Source organism: Mauremys reevesii, linkage group 12, assembly GCF_016161935.1.
Source record: "Mauremys reevesii isolate NIE-2019 linkage group 12, ASM1616193v1, whole genome shotgun sequence".
Taxonomy (NCBI): domain Eukaryota; kingdom Metazoa; phylum Chordata; order Testudines; family Geoemydidae; genus Mauremys; species Mauremys reevesii.
In genome coordinates, this window is record NC_052634.1 from 48,330,027 (window position 1) to 48,354,922 (window position 24,896).

The 24,896-nt window shown below is 53.6% G+C and overlaps 6 non-coding genes across 6 annotated transcripts; all 6 read right to left on the bottom strand.

Moving 5' to 3' along the window:
* Positions 1-7,668: 7,668 nt before the first annotated feature.
* On the bottom strand, positions 7,669-7,742 carry TRNAN-GUU. The gene has a single exon. It is a non-coding gene; the product is annotated as a tRNA-Asn (tRNA).
* Positions 7,743-10,170: 2,428 nt separating this feature from the next.
* On the bottom strand, positions 10,171-10,243 carry TRNAN-GUU. The gene has a single exon. It is a non-coding gene; the product is annotated as a tRNA-Asn (tRNA).
* A 2,418-nt stretch (positions 10,244-12,661) lies between these two features.
* Positions 12,662-12,734, bottom strand: TRNAN-GUU. Its single transcript has one exon. It is a non-coding gene; the product is annotated as a tRNA-Asn (tRNA).
* A 4,915-nt stretch (positions 12,735-17,649) lies between these two features.
* Positions 17,650-17,726, bottom strand: TRNAN-GUU. The gene has a single exon. It is a non-coding gene; the product is annotated as a tRNA-Asn (tRNA).
* A 2,424-nt stretch (positions 17,727-20,150) lies between these two features.
* Positions 20,151-20,224, bottom strand: TRNAN-GUU. Its single transcript has one exon. It is a non-coding gene; the product is annotated as a tRNA-Asn (tRNA).
* A 2,437-nt stretch (positions 20,225-22,661) lies between these two features.
* TRNAN-GUU lies at positions 22,662-22,735 on the bottom strand. The gene has a single exon. It is a non-coding gene; the product is annotated as a tRNA-Asn (tRNA).
* Positions 22,736-24,896: the final 2,161 nt, after the last annotated feature.

The window sequence follows — 24,896 nt, forward strand, 5'->3', positions numbered from 1 at the left end:
CCATTGGGGTGAAATGTGAGTACTTTTGGGGTTGGGACCCACATGAGAAGGGACGTGGACAAACTGGAGAGAGTCCAGCACTGGGCAATCAAAATGATTAGGGGGTTGGGGCACATGACTTATGAGGACCTACAGGCCATATCCTGTATGTTAAGCTAAGGCAAAGTGAGCATCTCTATAGTGTGACCTTTTACTCAGAAAGGAAAATTGACCTTTATCTTTTTACTTAAATAGAGAAGTACCCACGCCTGTCTAAGACCTTTACCTAGACCAATCGACAATGGAGAATGGCATAAGGGGTTTTTCAGTGTTGTACCCACAGAATTAACACGTACACCACAAGGGAACTTATGTGCATATGTACATGTCATCAACACGCACAAACATACTAGCCTATGAAGTAAGCGTACCCTAATGTTTTGTGGGTAAGGAATGAAATTTGGGCATAGGAGGAAGGATTTCCGGCGCTTGTGCCCTATAAAAGAGGTCATCCATCTCGCTAGAGCACATCGCTCTGTCATTCTGACTTACTTCCTCCACTCTCTATCTACTATCAGTAGGCTGTACTTGTTCTTAAACTTTAAGTTTCAAAGTAACTCGGCTAAGCTCGGTTTCCCTAAGTTTTTATTCTTTGTTTAATAGGATTTGATTTTAAGTTTAACCTAGTCAAGTAAACCCTAAGTAACATTAGCTTTTTCAAAGCACTGCATCTTTCACTCAAGAATTGAAAACCTGAACTGCAAGGCTGGTCCTGTGTCTCTTACCACCAGGTTATCAAGGAAGGGTGTGAGTATATTAACCAAAACTTTGTTGCATATAATGCCATATGTATCTTTTGAATAGCAGTAATGCAACTGTAACTTTATAACTCAATTAAATTAAATAAAATGTAAGCTAATAAATTAAATTTTCATCATATTTTCCAAATTAATATTATTAGTACACCCTAAATCAGGCTACATGGGACAGAGAGTTGGAGTGCAGGGGGATGAGAGCACTGGCTAGGGGGTGCAGGCTTTGGGGTGGGGTTGGAATGAGAGGTTCAGGGTGCAGTAGAGGGCTCAACGTTAGGGTAGAGAATTGGGCTGTGAGGGCTCTGGAACAAGGCCAGGAAAAAGAGAATTGAGGCATGCAGGGCCGTCCTTAGGATTTATGGTGCCCTAGGTGAGATTATTAAACTGGTGCCCCTGTGCCTGATCTGCTCTTAGCAACAGAAATATAAGCTTACACTATTGGAAAACTTGCCACATTCACGGTATTAAAACCAGTTTAACTTAATGAAGCAAACTGTAATGCTGATGCACTAGCACTAAAGAAGTAGCACTATAGAAAAAATTCTGATTTGACAGAATGATGCAAATAGTATAATTTTTTTAATTTGTCAAAATTGTATTGGAAATTTATATGAAGAGGTATTGAAACAAAGATTTGTTTTTAATTAAAAGCAATCTTTCTGGCTTTTTTGGCTGCAAAATCAGTTTAATAAGCTGGGTTTCCAAACAGTGGGAAAATATAACCCTAGTTTTATTGCTAGGTAAAGCACAAAGTGACCAAAATGAAGTCAGCACAGAATCATCTCATCTAGATTAAGGTAGCACAGAAATGTTACAGAAGTCCTATTGTGCCTTATTTTGTTTGGAAAGACATTAGCAATAGCAGCACATTCATATGATAAAATACATGATAAATCACTGCCTCTAAAGTTCCATCAAAAACTGACATTTTCACAGCTCTAGCATGAGCTGCTGTACAGATTCTTCACAAGGAAGTGTCCCTGGCCTTTTTAACTCATATTAACTATGTATTTACTTTATGAAAGTTGGAGAAAACATTGTGAAAATGTAAAACATTGGCTGCCCAACTTCTGGGCTGGCAAAAGCTATACTGACTCACAGGAAAAAAAAAAAGCAGGAGAATCTTAGTACAACATATGGTCAGTCTATACCAGGGGTCGGCAACCTTTCAGAAGTGGTGTGCCAAGTTCACTGTAATTTAAGGTTTCTCGTGCCAGTAATACATTTTAACGATTGTAGAAGGTCTCTCTCTCTATGTGTATATTATATAAATAAACTATTGTTATTATCTGAGGTCCTGCTCAGGCCACTGCCAGCTGAGTAAATGGAACCCCAGACCGGGTGCAGGCTGAGCGGGGCTGGTGGCTGGAACCCTAGACAAGGATCCCAGGCCCTGTTCAGCCCGCTGCTGGTCTGGGGTTCTGACCACCAACTCCTGCCAGCCAGGATCCCGGCCGCCAACCCCCCTCAGCCCGCTACCAGCCTGGGATTCTGCTCACCCAGGCTGGCAGGAGGCAGAGTGGGGCCGGGGGCTGGGCTCCTGACTGGCAAGGGGCCGGCAGCCGGAACCCCGGCGTAGCAGCAGGCTGAGTGCTGCCGGCACCCCAGACTGGCAGCAGACTGAGCCACTCAACCCTCCACCGGCCCTGCTCAGCCTGCCTCCAGCCCACTCAGCCCGCTGCCGGCTGAATGAATGGAACCCCAGGCTGACAGCAGGTTGAGTGGTTCTGCCGGCCTGCTCAGCCCGCTGCCAGCCTGGGGTTCCTTGGGGGTCCCCAGGCCAGCAGCAGGTGCTGAGAGGGGCCGACGGCCGGTATCCCAGCTGGCAATAGGGCAGCAGCCGGAACCCCAGAGCAGTGATGGGCTGAGCCACTCAGCCTGCCGCTGCGTACCATCAAAAATCAGCTCACCTGCCACCTTTGGCACGTGTGCCGTAGGTTGCCGACCCCTGCTTTATACGCTAGTAAGGAGATGAGCATATTACAGTTGTTGGAGGGCTCTTATCAGGAGTAACAGGCTATAGGAAAGTCAGTCAACATTTTTTGTTTCTCTGATGAAAACTGGCCTACTCCCTGCCTCAAACCAAACCTGTCACTAATAATTGTCAACAACTTAATTTTCTGTTTTTGGCTAAGAGATTGACTTTTTTTTTTTAAATATTGAAATTGGATTCAGGATTGTTAGCAAGAATTTTTGGCAAACAAAGTTGTTAAATGACAATCTAAATGGCAACACAGTACTGCTTTCATACTGCTGGTCCAACAGCTGCAGTAGACCCCAAAATCCACCTCTTGGGGTGCAGAGTGGCAACAGCAGCAGCAAACCCTCAGGTCCAATCACACGCCAATGGGCACCACCACCAGCCTTACGGACCATGGTGAAGTTAGCACAGCATCTGATCTCAGGGACAGGTCACCCATGGAGCCACAGCAGCTCATCCTGCCCTGTACAGCTCCCCCCGGATGAGATGGATTGCTGGCAGCTGCCAGCCCGGGGGAGAGGCGCTCCCCAGCTAGGTTGACCAGATCCAGATGTCCTGATTTTATAGGGCCAGTCCCGATATTTGGGGCTTTGTCTTATATAGGCACCAATTACCCCCACCCAGAGTGACCAGACAGCAAGTGTGAAAAATCAGGACAGGGGGTGGGGGTGGGGGGTAAAAGGAGCCTATATAAGAAAAAGACCCCAAAATTGGGACTGGCCCTATAAAATAGGGATATCTGCTCACCCTATCCCAACCCCCTGTCCTGAGTTTTCACACATCTGGCTAACCCCAGCCCAGCCCCATGTGACATTCCAATCCTGGCTCACTGCCCAGGAAGTGAGTTACTTTCACTTTAATTCCTCAGCAGGCAGGGAGCCAGCCTCCTCCCCCCACCTACCCCCCCAGCACCTCACCCACCCATCTCCTCCTCCCAACGGGGAGGAGGAGAGAGAGAGGATGCTCCTGGGGAGGAGGGAGAAAGGAGGGTGCTCCATGGGGCAGGGTGGGAGAAGAATGGATGTTATGGGGGACAACAGAGGATACTGGTTCCAGAGCCGCAGGGCCTGCCTCACCTCACCTCAGCCGGGGGAAAGAGTCACACTCACAGGTGAGCTCCCTCCCCAACCCCTCCCCTTCCCAGAGACCCCAGCAGCCAATCCCCTCCCTCAGACTGTGCTGCATTCGGCTCTCTCTAGGACCCAGCAGCCCTGCTCTTACAAGCTCCACTGCTTCCCGTCTGTCCAGGCTCCCAGCAGAGCAGTGCCCCCAGACCTAGTGGTGCCCTAGGCAGCTGGCTATGGGTAAGGATGGCCCTAGACACATAAGAGAGAGATCAGGCTAGAGCAGAAAATGGTTAGGGGTGGGGGTGGAGAATTTGAAATGTAAGGAGAAGAAAAATCTTTCTTCTGCTCCCTCTCATCAGAGCATCTAAAAACCAGGTGAGAAATACCTCTCCCCCACTGCAACATCAACTCTGGTGGGCTTGGGCTGAGGAAGGAACTTCTCTCCCCAGCAGCTCCAGCTCACCTGGGCTGGGCCATGGACATCTGCCCCCACAGATCTGGTACGCCTGGCCTGGGACAGGGGAGGGGCTCCTCTCCTCTCCATTGGGGACATGGCGGGATGAGAGATGTGACAGGGCTTTACGGGAAATCATTATTTGCCTGATTCATGTGCCAGTCCTAGTCCTTGCTGACCAAACAAACAGTATCCTGCATGCTGATGCCAGTTTGGAGGGTCTGGGAGCACTCTCCTACCAGGAAGTGGAAGGTAAATGTAAATCTGTAGCCTTTGCCAGCTGAGGACTGTCTGATAGCGAAACTCACTATCCCATCCACCAGCTGCAGTTCTTGGCCTTGAAATGGGCCATCATTGAGAAATTTCGAGACTACTTGTCTGGTGCTCAGTTTCAGGTATGCACAGAGAACAATCCACTGACTTATGTGTTAAGAAGGGCTAAGCTGGATGCTACAGAGCAGAGATGGGTGGCTACTTTTGCTAGCCATAACTTCAGCATTCAATACCAATGAGCTGGTATAATAGGGAGTGTGATTTATCAGGAGCACCAACTCTTGGCTGTGGGGAGGATGTAAGCAAGGTCAGAATGAACTCTACCCTGCCATCTGTTCGTGATGTGTTGTAAAGGCCTTTGGTTGCTGATGTGCATGGTCACACCCACGCCGCATTGCATGATGGGGGTGCTTGTCCAAATGGTGATTTTGGCTGCTGTCGGATCCCCAAACACTTTCTTAATAGGGCAGGAGTAATGAAGTGTAGTAATCCTGGTCATATGAATAAAAAACAGTAGAACGGTACTTAGCAGTTCATGATTTCGGGACTCACCCGAACCTACATAAAAATCGTTAGACAAGGGACATGGGTTCCAAAGAATAGCAATTTAAGAGAGATTGAAAATATATGTGTTTAACATCATGAGATTCTGCTGAATTCTCTAAATACACATTATATGGTTTTCTTCTCTCTTTAGTTGAAAAATAGAATTAATTATTATTCCCTTACAAATAATGTGTTAAGGCATACACTTAAAAATTAGATAAGTGAAAAATTGAGTTATAGTGAAAGAGATGGAATGTGATGCTATTTAAAACCTTAAGTTCATAGGAATACAGTTCGGAATGAGAACCTGGCAGAAAAGTTTTGTTGGAAGACTTCGCAGAGCGAGATTGTTAGTCACAGGTGAGCGGGTGGGTTTATGCAAATACTGGACTCTTGGACAGGAGCAGGGGCGCGGGGGATCAACACGACTTCTGTGGCACATGCACCACCTCTGCAACTAACGTCTGCTACCTCACTCCCTAACAACACACCTTTTAGCTCTCAGGACCAAAATACACCGTGAAAGAGATCTAAGATCTAACGGCATAAGCTTAGGGTGAGCAACTGCAGCACTCACAACAATTTGAAGAGATTCAAAACCGCCTCTGCCTCTGTCTTTCCACACCAGGGACAGCAGAAAGGACATCAGCAGCACCTGCGAGAGACCAACAAACATCCATTTCTACCTCCCTCCACGCGCTGCCGTTAGGAACCCCTACCCCTTAATGGTGAGTACTTTTCAGGCGAGGGTGACGCTCTCAGGCCTCAAAGGCCAGGTACAGTTACTCTGTCCTTGATCCAAAACCAACAGGAACATACACTGGATTACTCCTGCCCCAATAACAAAGACACTGGGGATCCCGCAGCAGCTGAAATGACCGTTTGGACAAGCACTCCCATCATGCAATCCGGGGTGGGTGTAACCATGCAAATGACATCAGCCCCAAAAGGCCTTGATGACAGATCACCAACAGATGGCAGGGTAGACTTCATACTGACCCTGCTTCAACTAGATTGTGGCAAAGATTCCAAAACACCGAACGTTAAAACTCACCTAACGCGGGTCAATCCATCCTCATCGTCGTAACCGCTCGTTATACTCCACACCCGAACGTAGCCCTCATATGGACAACATGCCCTCCTAACTCAGTGTCTGTACGTTAACCTTTTACCCCCCCTCAGGGCTATTGCAGATTATGTATTCCTTACGCCACCCCATTTTAAACCGAACTTTGCACCCTTGGGTAAGCTGTACGTTGTTCCCTGAGCACCAGAAACTTCTACGCCAAAACTCTGTACCGTACACTTTTTTTCTTTGAACCTCATCTTAATAAAATGCTGACTTTTGTTCGAGATCCGGCTCCTCTTCCTTTGCAAGGCGTGTGCGTTCGCTCCGCGTTTTAGTCTGCTAATACGGCGGGGGCGATTGAGCCAGAGGTGCTTGCCTGCTGCATACACGGATCCAATGCTGACCCTCGTCCCACACAAGCGTAACTGAAAACAGTTTTAGAAGTGCTCCCGTCTCTGGCACTCAGCTACCCAGCTCCCAATGGGGTCCAAACCCCAAATAGATCCTTTTGACCCTGTAGAAGCTAGCTGTAAAATCCTGTGACCAGGGCAGCTGCCTGGCAGCCAGCGCATCTGCCTGCCAGAGCGAGGGCATGTAAGGCACTAATCCGGATAGTGGCAGCTAGGTGACAGGGAGAGTGTGAAGAAGCAGCAGAGTGGCGCAGCGGGGCGTGCTGGGCCCATAACCCAGAGATCGATGGATCAAGCCATCCTCTGCTACGCGTGCGCTTGTTTCTTTTCCCTCTGGGCCTTCAAGCGAGCCGGTGACCAGCAGAGCCCCAAGAGCCTAGGCCATGAGGCAAGAGGTGGCTGAGGCAAAGCGGCGGCCTGCCAGGAGCTCCTGGCACCTCTGGCTGCCTGGGCTGAAGGCAAGAGGCAGGCCTGGGCGTGGCGAGGGCCTCCTGTCCCGGAATGAGGCTGCAGTGCTTCCTGGTCCCCTTTTCCCACCCACACCGGCAGGCGGCTGCTGCGGGAGAACACGAGGAGGCTCTGGGGCGCTAGGCAGCGCTGTGTGTGTGGCTGTCAGGAAAGAGCCGAGGCTCCCGACTCGACCTGCCATTGACTCGCGTGGCTCTGCGCGCCCGTCAGCCGGGCGGGGCGGGCCAGGCCGCGGACGTGACTCAGGCTTGGGCCGCATGGCCGTGCTTTCCTGACGAGGCATGAGGCAGGCCAAGAGCTTTGCACAGCGTACAGGGAAGTGGGAGGAGGTGTCTTTGAGCCGGCCTGTCTCCTCCGCTTCTCCCTTGCCGCTTGGGCGGAGGCGGGAAGGGAGCGAAATGTTCCCGGCTGAAAGTTTTTGTGCTCGGCTTTGAGGATTAAGCCTGAGCCTCCGGCACGGCTGCTGGCAGATGGGTTTTGAATGGCATCCAGCCTGCTCTTTGGACCACCAGCTGAAAGCTCTGAGGCCAAGAGGTAGCAAAATGGGACCTTTGAGGCTCCCCATACAGGCCTCGGGAAAGCAAGGCAGTAGCAGGGGCTTAGCGCCGTCCCTGGGTGGGCTCGAACCACCATCCTTTCGGTTAACAGCCGAACGCGCTGACCCATTGCGCCACAGAGACATGGAGAGGGCAAGGCTGTATTGAGCACAAAAGCCGGGAATCAGCTCAGGGTACGGTATAGCACATGCCTACAGTGGTTAGCCAAGCAAAAGCAAGGAACTGGATTGCTATGGAAGGAAAGTTCTGTGGGAAGGAACCGAAAGAGCACCGGGGCTGTGGTACAGCGCTCGCATACACTTTCTTTGGTCTGTTTTGCTGGAAGAGTTAGCAGAGCGAGATTGTTAGTCACAGGTGAGCGGGTGGGTTTATGCAAATACTGGACTCTTGGACAGGAGCAGGGGCGGGGGGGATCAACACGACTTCTGTGGCACATGCACCACCTCTGCAACTAACGTCTGCTACCTCACTCCTAACAACACACCTTTTAGCTCTCAGGACCAAAATACACCGTGAAAGAGATCTAAGATCTAACGGCATAAGCTTAGGGTGAGCAACTGCAGCACTCACAACAATTTGAAGAGATTCAAAACCGCCTCTGCCTCTGTCTTTGCACACCAGGGACAGCAGAAAGGACATCAGCAGCACCTGCAAGAGACCAACAAACATCCATTTCTACCTCCCTCCACGCGCTGCTGTTAGGAACCCCTACCCCTTAATGGTGAGTACTTTTCAGGCGAGGGTGACGCTCTCAGGCCTCAAAGGCCAGGTACAGTTACTCTGTCCTTGATCCAAAACCAACAGGAAAATACACTGGATTACTCCTGCCCCAATAACAAAGACACTGGGGATCCCGCAGCAGCTGAAATGACCGTTTGGACAAGCACTCCCATCATGCAATCCGGGGTGGGTGTAACCATGCAAATGACATCAGCCCCAAAAGGCCTTGATGACAGATCACCAACAGATGGCAGGGTAGACTTCATACTGACCCTGCTTCAACTAGATTGTGGCAAAGATTCCAAAACACCGAACGTTAAAACTCACCTAACGCGGGTCAATCCATCCTCATCGTCGTAACCGCTTGTTATACTCCACACCCGAACGTAGCCCTCATATGGACAACATGCCCTCCTAACTCAGTGTCTGTACGTTAACCTTTTACCCCCCCTCAGGGCTATTGCAGATTATGTATTCCTTACGCCACCCCATTTTAAACCGAACTTTGCACCCCTTGGGTAAGCTGTACGTTGTTCCCTGAGCACCAGAAACATCTACGCCAAAACTCTGTACCGTACACTTTTTTTTTCTTTGAACCTCATCTTAATAAAATGCTGACTTTTGTTCGAGATCCCGGCTCCTCTTCCTTTGCAAGGCGTGTGCGTTCGCTCCGCGTTTTAGTCTGCTAATACGGCGGGGGGCAATTGAGCCAGAGGTGCTTGCCTGCTGCAGACACGGATCCAAGGCTGACCCTCGTCCCCACAAGCGTAACTGAAAACAGTTTAAGAAGTGCTCCCGTCTCTGGCACTCAGCTACCCAGCTCCCAATGGGGTCCAAACCCCAAATAGATCCTTTTACCCTGTAGAAGCTAGCTGTAAAATCCTGTGACCAGGGCAGCTGCCTGGCAGCCAGCGCATCTGCCTGCCAGAGCGAGGGCATGTAAGGCACTAATCCGGATAGTGGCAGCTAGGTGACAGGGAGAGTGTGAAGAAGCAGCAGAGTGGCGCAGCGGGGCGTGCTGGGCCCATAACCCAGAGATCGATGGATCGAAACCATCCTCTGCTACGCGTGCGCTTGTTTCTTTCCCTCTGGGCCTTCAAGCGAGCCGGTGACCAGCAGAGCCCCAAGAGCCTAGGCCATGAGGCAAGAGGTGGCTGAGGCAAAGCGGCGGCCTGCCAGGGAGCTCCCTGGCACCTCTGGCTGCCTGGGCTGAAGGCAAGAGGCAGGCCTGGGCGTGGCGAGGGCCTCCTGTCCCGGAATGAGGCTGCAGTGCTTCCTGGTCCCCTTTTCCCACCCACACCGGCAGGCGGCTGCTGCGGGAGAACACGAGGAGGCTCTGGGGCGCTAGGCAGCGCTGTGTGTGTGGCTGTCAGGGAAAGAGCCGAGGCTCCCGACTCGACCTGCCATTGACTCGCGTGGCTCTGCGCGCCGTCAGCCGGGCGGGTGGGCCAGGCCGCGGACGTGACTCAGGCTTGGGCCGCATGGCCGTGCTTTCCTGATGAGGCATGAGGCAGGCCAAGAGCTTTGCACAGCGTACAGGGAAGTGGGAGGGAGGTGTCTTTGAGCCGGCCTGTCTCCTCCGCTTCTCCCTTGCCGCTTGGGCGGAGGCGGGAAGGGAGCGAAATGTTCCCGGCTGAAAGTTTTTGTGCTCGGCTTTGAGGATTAAGCCTGAGCCTCCGGCACGGCTGCTGGCAGATGGGATTTTGAATGGCATCCAGCCTGCTCTTTGGACCACCAGCTGAAAGCTCTGAGGCCAAGAGGTAGCAAAATGGGACCTTTGAGGCTCCCCATACAGGCCTCGGGAAAGCAAGGCAGTAGCAGGGCTTAGCGCCGTCCTGGGTGGGCTCGAACCACCATCCTTTCGGTTAACAGCCGAACGCGCTGACCCATTGCGCCACAGAGACATGGAGGGGCAAGGCTGTATTGAGCACAAAGCCGGGAATCAGCTCAGGGTACGGTATAGCACATGCCTACAGTGGTTAGCCAAGCAAAAGCAAGGAACTGGATTGCTATGGAAGGAAAGTTCTGTGGGAAGGAACCGAAAAGAGCACCGGGGCTGTGGTACAGCGCTCGCATACACTTTCTTTGGTCTGTTTTGCTGGAAGAGTTAGCAGAGCGAGATTGTTAGTCACAGGTGAGCGGGTGGGTTTATGCAAATACTGGACTCTTGGACAGGAGCAGGGGCGGGGGGGATCAACACGACTTCTGTGGCACATGCACCACCTCTGCAACTAACGTCTGCTACCTCACTCCCTAACAACACACCTTTTAGCTCTCAGGACCAAAATACACCGTGAAAGAGATCTAAGATCTAACGGCATAAGCTTAGGGTGAGCAACTGCAGCACTCACAACAATTTGAAGAGATTCAAAACCGCCTCTGCCTCTGCCTCTGTCTTTGCACACCAGGGACAGCAGAAAGGACATCAGCAGCACCTGCAAGAGACCAACAAACATCCATTTCTACCTCCTCCACGCGCTGCTGTTAGGAACCCCTACCCCTTAATGGTGAGTACTTTTCAGGCGAGGTGACGCTCTCAGGCCTCAAAGGCCAGGTACAGTTACTCTGTCCTTGATCCAAAACCAACAGGAAAATACACTGGATTACTCCTGCCCCAATAACAAAGACACTGGGGATCCAGCAGCTGAAATGACCGTTTGGACAAGCACTCCCATCATGCAATCCGGGGTGGGTGTAACCATGCAAATGACATCAGCCCCAAAAGGCCTTGATGACAGATCACCAACAGATGGCAGGGTAGACTTCATACTGACCCTGCTTCAACTAGATTGTGGCAAAGATTCCAAAACACCGAACGTTAAAACTCACCTAACGCGGGTCAATCCATCCTCATCGTCGTAACCGCTTGTTATACTCCACACCCGAACGTAGCCCTCATATGGACAACATGCCCTCCTAACTCAGTGTCTGTACGTTAACCTTTTACCCCCCCTCAGGGCTATTGCAGATTATGTATTCCTTACGCCACCCCATTTTAAACCGAACTTTGCACCCCTTGGGTAAGCTGTACGTTGTTCCTGAGCACCAGAAACATCTACGCCAAAACTCTGTACCGTACACTTTTTTCTTTGAACCTCATCTTAATAAAATGCTGACTTTTGTTCGAGATCCGGCTCCTCTTCCTTTGCAAGGCGTGTGCGTTCGCTCCGCGTTTAGTCTGCTAATACGGCGGGGCGATTGAGCCAGAGGTGCTTGCCTGCTGCAGACACGGATCCAAGGCTGACCCTCGTCCCCACAAGCGTAACTGAAAACAGTTTAAGAAGTGCTCCCGTCTCTGGCACTCAGCTACCCAGCTCCCAATGGGGTCCAAACCCCAAATAGATCCTTTTACCCTGTAGAAGCTAGCTGTAAAATCCTGTGACCAGGGCAGCTGCCTGCAGCCAGCGCATCTGCCTGCCAGAGCGAGGGCATGTAAGGCACTAATCCGGATAGTGGCAGCTAGGTGACAGGGGAGAGTGTGAAGAAGCAGCAGAGTGGCGCAGCGGGGCGTGCTGGGCCCATAACCCAGAGATCGATGGATCGAAACCATCCTCTGCTACGCGTGCGCTTGTTTCTTTTCCCTCTGGGCCTTCAAGCGAGCCGGTGACCAGCAGAGCCCCAGAGCCTAGGCCATGAGGCAAGAGGTGGCTGAGGCAAAGCGGCGGCCTGCCAGGAGCTCCTGGCACCTCTGGCTGCCTGGGCTGAAGGCAAGAGGCAGGCCTGGGCGTGGCGAGGGCCTCCTGTCCCGGAATGAGGCTGCAGTGCTTCCTGGTCCCCTTTTCCCACCCACACCGGCAGGCGGCTGCTGCGGGAGAACACGAGGAGGCTCTGGGGCGCTAGGCAGCGCTGTGTGTGTGGCTGTCAGGAAAGAGCCGAGGCTCCCGACTCGACCTGCCATTGACTCGCGTGGCTCTGCGCGCCGTCAGCCGGGGCGGGGTGGGCCAGGCGCGGACGTGACTCAGGCTTGGGCCGCATGGCCGTGCTTTCCTGATGAGGCATGAGGCAGGCCAAGAGCTTTGCACAGCGTACAGGGAAGTGGGAGGAGGTGTCTTTGAGCCGGCCTGTCTCCTCCGCTTCTCCCTTGCCGCTTGGGCGGAGGCGGGAAGGGAGGCGAAATGTTCCCGGCTGAAAGTTTTGTGCTCGGCTTTGAGGATTAAGCCTGAGCCTCCGGCACGGCTGCTGGCAGATGGGTTTTGAATGGCATCCAGCCTGCTCTTTGGACCACCAGCTGAAAGCTCTGAGGCCAAGAGGTAGCAAAATGGGACCTTTGAGGCTCCCCATACAGGCCTCGGGAAAGCAAGGCAGTAGCAGGGGCTTAGCGCCGTCCTGGGTGGGCTCGAACCACCATCCTTTCGGTTAACAGCCGAACGCGCTGACCCATTGCGCCACAGAGACATGGAGGGGCAAGGCTGTATTGAGCACAAAAGCCGGGAATCAGCTCAGGGTACGGTATAGCACATGCCTACAGTGGTTAGCCAAGCAAAAGCAAGGAACTGGATTGCTATGGAAGGAAAGTTCTGTGGGAAGGAACCGAAAAGAGCACCGGGGCTGTGGTACAGCGCTGCATACACTTTCTTTTGTCTGTTTTGCTGGAAGATTTAGCTGAGCGTGATTGTTAGTCACAGGTGAGCGGGTGGGTTTATGCAAATACTGGACTCTTGGACAGGAGCTGGGGCGGGGGGGATCAACACGACTTCTGTGGCACATGCACCACCTCTGCAACTAACGTCTGCTACCTCACTCCTAACAACACACCTTTTAGCTCTCAGGACCAAAATACACCGTGAAAGAGATCTAAGATCTAACGGCATAAGCTTAGGGTGAGCAACTGCAGCACTCACAACAATTTGAAGAGATTCAAAACCGCCTCTGCCTCTGTCTTTCCACACCAGGGACAGCAGAAAGGACATCAGCAGCACCTGCGAGAGACCAACAAACATCCATTTCTACCTCCCTCCACGCGCTGCCGTTAGGAACCCCTACCCCTTAATGGTGAGTACTTTTCAGGCGAGGGTGACGCTCTCAGGCCTCAAAGGCCAGGTACAGTTACTCTGTCCTTGATCCAAAACCAACAGGAACATACACTGGATTACTCCTGCCCCAATAACAAAGACACTGGGGATCCCGCAGCAGCTGAAATGACCGTTTGGACAAGCACTCCCATCATGCAATCCGGGGTGGGTGTAACCATGCAAATGACATCAGCCCCAAAAGGCCTTGACGACAGATCACCAACAGATGGCAGGGTAGACTTCATACTGACCCTGCTTCAACTAGATTGTGGCAAAGATTCCAAAACACCGAACGTTAAAACTCACCTACGCGGGTCAATCCATCCTCATCGTCGTAACGCTCGTTATACTCCACACCCGAACGTAGCCCTCATATGGACAACATGCCCTCCTAACTCAGTGTCTGTACGTTAACCTTTACCCCCTCAGGGCTATTGCAGATTATGTATTCCTTACGCCACCCCATTTTAAACCGAACTTTGCACCCTTGGGTAAGCTGTACGTTGTTCCCTGAGCACCAGAAACTTCTACGCCAAAACTCTGTACCGTACACTTTTTTTCTTTGAACCTCATCTTAATAAAATGCTGACTTTTGTTCGAGATCCTCCTCTTCCTTTGCAAGGCGTGTGCGTTCGCTCCGCGTTTTAGTCTGCTAATACGGCGGGGCGATTGAGCCAGAGGTGCTTGCCTGCTGCAGACACGGATCCAAGGCTGACCCTCGTCCCCCACAAGCGTAACTGAAAACAGTTTAAGAAGTGCTCCCGTCTCTGGCACTCAGCTACCCAGCTCCCAATGGGGTCCAAACCCCAAATAGATCCTTTTTACCCTGTAGAAGCTAGCTGTAAAATCCTGTGACCAGGGCAGCTGCCTAGCAGCCAGCGCATCTGCCTGCCAGAGCGAGGGCATGTAAGGCACTAATCCGGATAGTGGCAGCTAGGTGACCGGGGGAGAGTGTGAAGAAGCAGCAGAGTGGCGCAGCGGGAGCGTGCTGGGCCCATAACCCAGAGATCGATGGATCGAAGCCATCCTCTGCTACGCGTGCGCTTGTTTCTTTTCCCTCTGGGCCTTCAAGCGAGCCGGTGACCAGCAGAGCCCCAAGAGCCTAGGCCATGAGGCAAGAGGTGGCTGAGTCAAAGCGGCGGCCTGCCAGGGAGCTCCTGGCACCTCTGGCTGCCTGGGCTGAAGGCAAGAGGCAGGCCTGGGCGTGGCGAGGGCCTCCTGTCCCGGAATGAGGCTGCAGTGCTTCCTGGTCCCCTTTTCCCACCCACACCGGCAGGCGGCTGCTGCGGGAGAACACGAGGGAGGCTCTGGGGGCGCTAGGCAGCGCTGTGTGTGTGGCTGTCAGGGGAAAGAGCCGAGGCTCCCGACTCGACCTGCCATTGACTCGCGTGGCTCTGCGCGCCGTCAGCCGGGGCGGGGTGGGCCAGGCCGCGGACGTGACTCAGGCTTGGGCCGCATGGCCGTGCTTTCCTGATGAGGCATGAGGCAGGCCAAGAGCTTTGCACAGCGTACAGGGAAGTGGGAGGAGGTGTCTTTGAGCCGGCCTGTCTCCTCCGCTTCTCCCTTGCCGCTGGGCGGAGGCGGGAAGGGAGCGAAATGTTCCCGGCTGAAAGTTTTTGTGCTCGGCTTTGAGGATTAAGCCTGAGCCTCCGGCACGGCTGCTGGCAGATGGGTTTTTGAATGGCATCCAGCCTGCTCTTTGGACCACCAGCTGAAAGCTCTGAGGCCAAGAGGTAGCAAAATGGGACCTTTGAGGCTCCCCATACAGGCCTCGGGAAAGCAAGGCAGTAGCAGGGGCTTAGCGCCGTCCTGGGTGGGCTCGAACCACCATCCTTTCGGTTAACAGCCGAGCGCTGACCCATTGCGCCACAGAGACATGGAGGGGGCAAGGCTGTATTGAGCACAAAAGCCGGGAATCAGCTCAGGGTACGGTATAGCACATGCCTACAGTGGTTAGCCAAGCAAAAGCAAGGAACTGGATTGCTATGGAAGGAAAGTTCTGTGGGAAGGAACCGAAAGAGCACCGGGGCTGTGGTACAGCGCTGCATACACTTTCTTTGGTCTGTTTTGCTGGAAGAGTTAGCAGAGCGAGATTGTTAGTCACAGGTGAGCGGGTGGGTTTATGCAAATACTGGACTCTTGGACAGGAGCAGGGGCGGGGGGGATCAACACGACTTCTGTGGCACATGCACCACCTCTGCAACTAACGTCTGCTACCTCACTCCTAACAACACACCTTTTAGCTCTCAGGACCAAAATACACCGTGAAAGAGATCTAAGATCTAACGGCATAAGCTTAGGGTGAGCAACTGCAGCACTCACAACAATTTGAAGAGATTCAAAACCGCCTCTGCCTCTGCCTCTGTCTTTGCACACCAGGGACAGCAGAAAGGACATCAGCAGCACCTGCAAGAGACCAACAAACATCCATTTCTACCTCCCTCCACGCGCTGCTGTTAGGAACCCCTACCCCTTAATGGTGAGTACTTTTCAGGCGAGGGTGACGCTCTCAGGCCTCAAAGGCCAGGTACAGTTACTCTGTCCTTGATCCAAAACCAACAGGAAAATACACTGGATTACTCCTGCCCCAATAACAAAGACACTGGGGATCCCGCAGCAGCTGAAATGACCGTTTGGACAAGCACTCCCATCATGCAATCCGGGGTGGGTGTAACCATGCAAATGACATCAGCCCCAAAGGCCTTGATGACAGATCACCAACAGATGGCAGGGTAGACTTCATACTGACCCTGCTTCAACTAGATTGTGGCAAAGATTCCAAAACACCGAACGTTAAAACTCACCTAACGCGGGTCAATCCATCCTCATCGTCGTAACCGCTTGTTATACTCCACACCCGAACGTAGCCCTCATATGGACAACATGCCCTCCTAACTCAGTGTCTGTACGTTAACCTTTTACCCCCCCTCAGGGCTATTGCAGATTATGTATTCCTTACGCCACCCCATTTTAAACCGAACTTTGCACCCTTGGGTAAGCTGTACGTTGTTCCTGAGCACCAGAAACATCTACCAAAACTCTGTACCGTACACTTTTTTTCTTTGAACCTCATCTTAATAAAATGCTGACTTTTGTTCGAGATCGGCTCCTCTTCCTTTGCAAGGCGTGTGCGTTCGCTCCGCGTTTTAGTCTGCTAATACGGCGGGGCGATTGAGCCAGAGGTGCTTGCCTGCTGCAGACACGGATCCAAGGCTGACCCTCGTCCCCACAAGCGTAACTGAAAACAGTTTAAGAAGTGCTCCCGTCTCTGGCACTCAGCTACCCAGCTCCCAATGGGGTCCAAACCCCAAATAGATCCTTTTACCCTGTAGAAGCTAGCTGTAAAATCCTGTGACCAGGGCAGCTGCCTGGCAGCCAGCGCATCTGCCTGCCAGAGCGAGGGCATGTAAGGCACTAATCCGGATAGTGGCAGCTAGGTGACAGGGGAGAGTGTGAAGAAGCAGCAGAGTGGCGCAGCGGGGCGTGCTGGGCCCATAACCCAGAGATCGATGGATCGAAACCATCCTCTGCTACGCGTGCGCTTGTTTCTTTTCCTCTGGGCCTTCAAGCGAGCCGGTGACCAGCAGAGCCCCAAGAGCCTAGGCCATGAGGCAAGAGGTGGCTGAGGCAAAGCGGCGGCCTGCCAGGAGCTCCTGGCACCTCTGGCTGCCTGGGCTGAAGGCAAGAGGCAGGCCTGGGCGTGGCGAGGCCTCCTGTCCCGGAATGAGGCTGCAGTGCTTCCTGGTCCCCTTTTCCCACCCACACCGGCAGGCGGCTGCTGCGGGAGAACACGAGGGAGGCTCTGGGGCGCTAGGCAGCGCTGTGTGTGTGGCTGTCAGGGAAAGAGCCGAGGCTCCCGACTCGACCTGCCATTGACTCGCGTGGCTCTGCGCGCCCGTCAGCCGGGCGGGGTGGGCCAGGCCGCGGACGTGACTCAGGCTTGGGCCGCATGGCGTGCTTTCCTGATGAGGCATGAGGCAGGCCAAGAGCTTTGCACAGCGTACAGGGAAGTGGGAGGAGGTGTCTTTGAGCCGGCCTGTCTCCTCCGCTTCTCCCTTGCCGCTTGGGCGGAGGCGGGAAGGGAGCGAAATGTTCCCGGCTGAAAGTTTTTGTGCTCGGCTTTGAGGATTAAGCCTGAGCCTCCGGCACGGCTGCTGGCAGATGGGTTTTTGAATGGCATCCAGCCTGCTCTTTGGACCACCAGCTGAAAGCTCTGAGGCCAAGAGGTAGCAAAATGGGACCTTTGAGGCTCCCCATACAGGCCTCGGGAAAGCAAGGCAGTAGCAGGGGCTTAGCGCCGTCCCTGGGTGGGCTCGAACCACCATCCTTTCGGTTAACAGCCGAACACGCTGACCCATTGCGCCACAGAGGGGGCAAGGCTGTATTGAGCACAAAAGCCGGGAATCAGCTCAGGGTACGGTATAGCACATGCCTACAGTGGTTAGCCAAGCAAAAGCAAGGAACTGGATTGCTATGGAAGGAAAGTTCTGTGGGAAGGAACCGAAAAGAGCACCGGGGCTGTGGTACAGCGCTCGCATACGCTTTCTTTGGTCTGTTTTGCTGGAAGAGTTAGCAGAGCGAGATTGTTAGTCACAGGTGAGCGGGTGGGTTTATGCAAATACTGGACTCTTGGACAGGAGCAGGGGCGGGGGGGATCAACACGACTTCTGTGGCACATGCACCACCTCTGCAACTAACGTCTGCTACCTCACTCCCTAACAACACACCTTTTAGCTCTCAGGACCAAAATACACCGTGAAAGAGATCTAAGATCTAACGGCATAAGCTTAGGGTGAGCAACTGCAGCACTCACAACAATTTGAAGAGATTCAAAACCGCCTCTGCCTCTGCCTCTGTCTTTGCACACCAGGGACAGCAGAAAGGACATCAGCAGCACCTGCAAGAGACCAACAAACATCCATTTCTACCTCCCTCCACGCGCTGCTGTTAGGAACCCCTACCCCTTAATGGTGAGTACTTTTCAGGCGAGGGTGACGCTCTCAGGCCTCAAAGGCCAGGTACAGTTACTCTGTCCTTGATCCAAAACCAACAGGAAAATACACTGGATTACTCCTGCCCCAATAACAAAGACACTGGGGATCCCGCAGCAGCTGAAATGACCGTTTGGACAAGCACTCCCATCATGCAATCCGGGGTGGGTGTAACCATGCAAATGACATCAGCCCCAAAAGGCCTTGATGACAGATCACCAACAGATGGCAGGGTAGACTTCATACTGACCCTGCTTCAACTAGATTGTGGCAAAGATTCCAAAACACCGAACGTTAAAACTCACCTAACGCGGGTCAATCCATCCTCATCGTCGTAACCGCTTGTTATACTCCACACCCGAACGTAGCCCTCATATGGACAACATGCCCTCCTAACTCAGTGTCTGTACGTTAACCTTTTACCCCCCCTCAGGGCTATTGCAGATTATGTATTCCTTACGCCACCCCATTTTAAACCGAACTTTGCACCCCTTGGGTAAGCTGTACGTTGTTCCCTGAGCACCAGAAACATCTACGCCAAAACTCTGTACCGTACACTTTTTTTTTCTTTGAACCTCATCTTAATAAAATGCTGACTTTTGTTCGAGATCCCGGCTCCTCTTCCTTTGCAAGGCGTGTGCGTTCGCTCCGCGTTTAGTCTGCTAATACGGCGGGGCGATTGAGCCAGAGGTGCTTGCCTGCTGCAGACACGGATCCAAGGCTGACCCTCGTCCCCACAAGCGTAACTGAAAACAGTTTAAGAAGTGCTCCCGTCTCTGGCACTCAGCTACCCAGCTCCCAATGGGGTCCAAACCCCAAATAGATCCTTTTTACCCTGTAGAAGCTAGCTGTAAAATCCTGTGACCAGGGCAGCTGCCTAGCAGCCAGCGCATCTGCCTGCCAGAGCGAGGGCATGTAAGGCACTAATCCGGATAGTGGCAGCTAGGTGACAGGGGGAGAGTGTGAAGAAGCAGCAGAGTGGCGCAGCGGGAGCGTGCTGGGCCCATAACCCAGAGATCGATGGATCGAAACCATCCTCTGCTACGCGTGCGCTTGTTTCTTTTCCCTCTGGGCCTTCAAGCGAGCCGGTGACCAGCAGAGCCCCAAGAGCCTAGGCCATGAGGCAAGAGGTGGCTGAGGCAAAGCGGCGGCCTGCCAGGGAGCTCCCTGGCACCTCTGGCTGCCTGGGCTGAAGGCAAGAGGCAGGCCTGGGCGTGGCGAGGGCCTCCTGTCCCGGAATGAGGCTGCAGTGCTTCCTGGTCCCCTTTTCCCACCCACACCGGCAGGCGGCTGCGGGAGAACACGAGGAGGCTCTGGGGCGCTAGGCAGCGCTGTGTGTGTGGCTGTCAGGAAAGAGCCGAGGCTCCCGACTCGACCTGCCATTGACTCGCGTGGCTCTGCGCGCCGTCAGCCGGGGCGGTGTGGGCCAGGCCGCGGACGTGACTCAGGCTTGGGCCGCATGGCCGTGCTTTCCTGATGAGGCATGAGGCAGGCCAAGAGCTTTGCACAGCGTACAGGGAAGTGGGAGGGAGGCGTCTGAGCCGGCCTGTCTCCTCCGCTTCTCCCTTGCCGCTTGGGCGGAGGCGGGAAGGGAGCGAAATGTTCCCGGCTGAAAGTTTTTGTGCTCGGCTTTGAGGATTAAGCCTGAGCCTCCGGCACGGCTGCTGGCAGATGGGTTTTTGAATGGCATCCAGCCTGCTCTTTGGACCACCAGCTGAAAGCTCTGAGGCCAAGAGGTAGCAAAATGGGACCTTTGAGGCTCCCCATACAGGCCTCGGGAAAGCAAGGCAGTAGCAGGGGCTTAGCGCCGTCCCTGGGTGGGCTCGAACCACCATCCTTTCGGTTAACAGCCGAACGCGCTGACCCATTGCGCCACAGAGACATGGAGGGGGCAAGGCTGTATTGAGCACAAAAGCCGGGAATCAGCTCAGGGTACGGTATAGCACATGCCTACAGTGGTTAGCCAAGCAAAAGCAAGGAACTGGATTGCTATGGAAGGAAAGTTCTGTGGGAAGGAACCGAAAAGAGCACCGGGGCTGTGGTACAGCGCTCGCATACGCTTTCTTTGGTCTGTTTTGCTGGAAGAGTTAGCAGAGCGAGATTGTTAGTCACAGGTGAGCGGGTGGGTTTATGCAAATACTGGACTCTTGGACAGGAGCAGGGGCGGGGGGGATCAACACGACTTCTGTGGCACATGCACCACCTCTGCAACTAACGTCTGCTACCTCACTCCCTAACAACACACCTTTTAGCTCTCAGGACCAAAATACACCGTGAAAGAGATCTAAGATCTAACGGCATAAGCTTAGGGTGAGCAACTGCAGCACTCACAACAATTTGAAGAGATTCAAAACCGCCTCTGCCTCTGCCTCTGTCTTTGCACACCAGGGACAGCAGAAAGGACATCAGCAGCACCTGCAAGAGACCAACAAACATCCATTTCTACCTCCCTCCACGCGCTGCTGTTAGGAACCCCTACCCCTTAATGGTGAGTACTTTTCAGGCGAGGGTGACGCTCTCAGGCCTCAAAGGCCAGGTACAGTTACTCTGTCCTTGATCCAAAACCAACAGGAAAATACACTGGATTACTCCTGCCCCAATAACAAAGACACTGGGGATCCCGCAGCAGCTGAAATGACCATTTGGACAAGCACTCCCATCATGCAATCCGGGGTGGGTGTAACCATGCAAATGACATCAGCCCCAAAAGGCCTTGATGACAGATCACCAACAGATGGCAGGGTAGACTTCATACTGACCCTGCTTCAACTAGATTGTGGCAAAGATTCCAAAACACCGAACGTTAAAACTCACCTAACGCGGGTCAATCCATCCTCATCGTCGTAACCGCTCGTTATACTCCACACCCGAACGTAGCCCTCATATGGACAACATGCCCTCCTAACTCAGTGTCTGTACGTTAACCTTTACCCCCTCAGGGCTATTGCAGATTATGTATTCCTTACGCCACCCCATTTTAAACCGAACTTTGCACCCCTTGGGTAAGCTGTACGTTGTTCCCTGAGCACCAGAAACATCTACGCCAAAACTCTGTACCGTACACTTTTTTTTTCTTTGAACCTCATCTTAATAAAATGCTGACTTTTGTTCGAGATTCCGGCTCCTCTTCCTTTGCAAGGCGTGTGCGTTCGCTCCGCGTTTTAGTCTGCTAATACGGCGGGGGGCGATTGAGCCAGAGGTGCTTGCCTGCTGCAGACACGGATCCAAGGCTGACCCTCGTCCCCCACAAGCGTAACTGAAAACAGTTTAAGAAGTGCTCCGTCTCTGGCACTCAGCTACCCAGCTCCCAATGGGGTCCAAACCCCAAATAGATCCTTTTTACCCTGTAGAAGCTAGCTGTAAAATCCTGTGACCAGGGCAGCTGCCTAGCAGCCAGCGCATCTGCCTGCCATAGCGAGGGCATGTAAGGCACTAATCCGGATAGTGGCAGCTAGGTGACAGGGGGAGAGTGTGAAGAAGCAGCAGAGTGGCGCAGCGGGAGCGTGCTGGGCCCATAACCCAGAGATCGATGGATCGAAACCATCCTCTGCTACGCGCGGCGCTTGTTTCTTTCCCTCTGGGCCTTCAAGCGAGCCGGTGACCAGCAGAGCCCCAAGAGCCTAGGCCATGAGGCAAGAGGTGGCTGAGGCAAAGCGGCGGCCTGCCAGGGAGCTCCCTGGCACCTCTGGCTGCCTGGGCTGAAGGCAAGAGGCAGGCCTGGGCGTGGCGAGAGCCTCCTGTCCCGGAATGAGGCTGCAGTGCTTCCTGGTCCCCTTTTCCCACCCACACCGGCAGGCGGCTGCTGCGGGAGAACACGAGGGAGGCTCTGGGGGCGCTAGGCAGCGCTGTGTGTGTGGCTGTCAGGGGAAAGAGCCGAGGCTCCCGACTCGACCTGCCATTGACTCGCGTGGCTCTGCGCGCCGTCAGTCGGGGGGTGGGCCAGGCCGCGGACGTGACTCAGGCTTGGGCCGCATGGCCGTGCTTTCCTGATGAGGCATGAGGCAGGCCAAGAGCTTTGCACAGCGTACAGGGAAGTGGGAGGGAGGTGTCTTGAGCCGGCCTGTCTCCTCCGCTTCTCCTTGCCGCTGGGCGGAGGCGGGAAGGAGCGAAATGTTCCCGGCTGAAAGTTTTTGTGCTCGGCTTTGAGGATTAAGCCTGAGCCTCCGGCACGGCTGCTGGCAGATGGGTTTCTGAATGGCATCCAGCCTGCTCTTTGGACCACCAGCTGAAAGCTCTGAGGCCAAGAGGTAGCAAAATGGGACCTTTGAGGCTCCCCATACAGGCCTCAGGAAAGCAAGGCAGTAGCAGGGGCTTAGCGCCGTCCCTGGGTGGGCTCGAACCACCATCCTTTCGGTTAACAGCCAAACGCGCTGACCCATTGCGCCACAGAGACATGGAGGGGGCAAGGCTGTATTGAGCACAAAAGCCGGGAATCAGCTCAGGGTACGGTATAGCACATGCCTACAGTGGTTAGCCAAGCAAAAGCAAGGAACTGGATTGCTATGGAAGGAAAGTTCTGTGGGAAGGAACCAAAAAGAGCACCGGGGCTGTGGTACAGCGCTCGCATACACTTTCTTTGGTCTGTTTTGCTGGAAGAGTTAGCAGAGCGAGATTGTTAGTCACAGGTGAGCGGGTGGGTTTATGCAAAAACTGGACTCTTGGACAGGAGCAGGGGCGCGGGGGATCAACACGACTTCTGTGGCACATGCACCACCTCTGCAACTAACGTCTGCTACCTCACTCCCTAACAACACACCTTTTAGCTCTCAGGACCAAAATACACCGTGAAAGAGATCTAAGATCTAACGGCATAAGCTTAGGGTGAGCAACTGCAGCACTCACAACAATTTGAAGAGATTCAAAACCGCCTCTGCCTCTGTCTTTCCACACCAAGGACAGCAGAAAGGACATCAGCAGCACCTGCGCGAGAACAACAAACATCCATTTCTACCTCCCTCCACGCGCTGCCGTTAGGAACCCCTACCCCTTAATGGTGCGTACTTTTCAGGCGAGGGTGACGCTCTCAGGCCTCAAATGCCAGGTACAGTTACTCTGTCCTTGATCCAAAACCAACAGGAAAATACACTGGATTACTCCTGCCCCAATAACAAAGACACTGGGGATCCCGCAGCAGCTGAAATGACCGTTTGGACAAGCACTCCCATCATGCAATCCGGGGTGGGTGTAACCATGCAAATGACATCAGCCCCAAAAGGCCTTGACGACAGATCACCAACAGATGGCAGGGTAGACTTCATACTGACCCTGCTTCAACTAGATTGTGGCAAAGATTCCAAAACACCGAACGTTAAAACTCACCTAACGCGGGTCAATCCATCCTCATCGTCGTAACCGCTCGTTATACTCCACACCCGAACGTAGCCCTCATATGGACAACATGCCCTCCTAACTCAGTGTCTGTACGATAACCTTTTACCCCCCCTCAGGGCTATTGCAGATTATGTATTCCTTACGCCACCCCATTTTAAACCGAACTTTGCACCCTTGGGTAAGCTGTACGTTGTTCCTGAGCACCAGAAACTTCTACGCCAAAACTCTGTACCGTACACTTTTTTCTTTGAACCTCATCTTAATAAAATGCTGACTTTTGTTCGAGATCCCGGCTCCTCTTCCTTTGCAAGGCGTGTGCGTCGCTCCGCTTTTAGTCTGCTAATACGGCGGGGCGATTGAGCCAGAGGTGCTTGCCTGCTGCAGACACGGATCCAAGGCTGACCTCGTCCCCACAAGCGTAACTGAAAACAGTTTAAGAAGTGCTCCCGTCTCTGGCACTCAGCTACCCAGCTCCCAATGGGGTCCAAACCCCAAATAGATCCTTTTACCCTGTAGAAGCTAGCTGTAAAATCCTGTGACCAGGGCAGCTGCCTAGCAGCCAGCGCATCTGCCTGCCAGAGTGAGGGCATGTAAGGCACTAATCCGGATAGTGGCAGCTAGGTGACAGGGGAGAGTGTGAAGAAACAGCAGAGTGGCGCAGCGGAGCGTGCTGGGCCCATAACCCAGAGGTCGATGGATCGAAACCATCCTCTGCTACGCGCGGCGCTTGTTTCTTTCCTCTGGGCCTTCAAGCGAGCCGGTGACCAGCAGAGCCCCAAGAGCCTAGGCCATGAGGCAAGAGGTGGCTGAGGCAAAGCGGTGGCCTGCCAGGAGCTCCTGGCACCTCTGGCTGCCTGGGCTGAAGGCAAGAGGCAGGCCTGGGCGTGGCGAGGGCTCCTGTCCCGGAATGAGGCTGCAGTGCTTCCTGGTCCCCTTTTCCCACCCACACCGGCAGGCGGCTGCTGCGGGAGAACACGAGGAGGCTCTGGGGCGCTAGGCAGCGCTGTGTGTGTGGCTGTCAGGGAAAGAGCCGAGGCTCCCGACTCGACCTGCCATTGACTCGCGTGGCTCTGCGCGCCGTCAGCCGGGCGGGTGGGCCAGGCCGCGGACGTGACTCAGGCTTGGGCCGCATGGCCGTGCTTTCCTGATCAGGCATGAGGCAGGCCAAGAGCTTTGCACAGCGTACAGGGAAGTGGGAGGAGGTGTCTTTGAGCCGGCCTGTC